We start from the raw sequence: 1,240 nt of genomic DNA on the forward strand, positions 1-1,240 counted from the left end.
TTCAACACTGAGTAATGTAAAGTGCTCCACCTCAAGACGAGCCCCCCTCAACACACCTACAGGCTTGGCAGCACCAAACTGACTAGCACCATGAATGGAAAGGGACCTGGGGGTAATAATAAACTATAGTATAAATATGAGCTGGCAGTGCAATGCTGTAGCCAGTAGGAAAAATAATGCTCTGGCATGCATGAATCGATGCATCTCCAGCAAAACCAAGGAGGTGATTCTTCCACTCTACTCATCACTGGTGAGGCCACAGATGGAGTACTGTGTCCAGTTCTGGGCCCCACACTTTAATATGGACATGGACAAGCTTGAGAAAGTCCAAAGAAGAGACACCCTTATGATCAGTATCTTACATGACAAGCCATATGAGGAAAGGCTGAGGGATCTGGGACTCTTCAGCCTGAGGAAAAGAAGGCTGAGAGGAGACCTGGTAGCAGCTTACCACTAAACTAGGGGAGTACATCAAGGGCTCAGTGAGCACCTATTCACCAGGGTACCCTTGGGGAAACCTAGGAGTAATGGCCATAAATTCCTGGAAGACTGATTCAATCTCAACATTAGGAACAACTGCTTCACAGTCAGGGTGGCCTGACTGTGGAATAAGCTCCCTCCAGAGGTGGTGCAATCATGTACCCTGGAAATCTTCAAGAGGAGACTGGACAGTCACCTTGCTGGGGTTACCTAACACCTAGTTATCTTTCCTGCTTTGTGCAGGGAGCTGGACCTGATGTTCTTCCAAGGTCCCTTCTGCCCTTACAATCTATGAATCTATTAATCTAGACTGTATTGTGTTAATGTATAAATGAGAATGTCATGGGGAAAAAAAGTGTTAAAAAAATTGCTAAAGTTAAGCTATTTATGTCCACTGCTTTTCCCCCACACATTTGCAAAGCTCTTCAGATTGTCATAAAAGAAACTTAGGTTTCTCAAGCATGACTGAATTTTGACAAAGCCATGCTCACTGTTGCTTGGAATCCTCTAGTGCTTAGAAAAAGATTCCTTGATTTCCTTCCTTCATTTGTTCCGTAGTCTTTTTTTTAGGTATTGAATAAGACTGACCGGTCTGTAATTTTCTGGATCTTTCTTCTTCCTTTCCTTAAACAAAGACACCATATTTGCCCTTTTCTAGTTATCCAAGACCTTACCTGACCTCCACAAATCCTCAATGTGAATAGCCAGTGGCTCTGCATCTTGCTGGGTTTTCCTCCCCAGAGAAAGGGTCCCAAGTGTC

General features: G+C 44.1%; 1 long non-coding RNA gene across 1 annotated transcript in view; it reads right to left on the reverse strand.

The window, feature by feature from the left end:
* Positions 1 to 421: 421 nt before the first annotated feature.
* LOC109302439 overlaps positions 422 to 1,240 on the reverse strand; it is a 13,605-nt gene continuing 12,786 nt past the window's right edge. The window contains exon 2 of the long non-coding RNA XR_002098772.1: positions 422 to 518. This is a non-coding gene — a long non-coding RNA (uncharacterized LOC109302439). The remainder of the gene's footprint in view (positions 519 to 1,240) is intronic.

This window comes from Gavialis gangeticus, unplaced genomic scaffold (assembly GCF_001723915.1).
Source record: "Gavialis gangeticus isolate Ggan-Ray unplaced genomic scaffold, GavGan_comp1, whole genome shotgun sequence".
NCBI lineage: Eukaryota > Metazoa > Chordata > Crocodylia > Gavialidae > Gavialis > Gavialis gangeticus.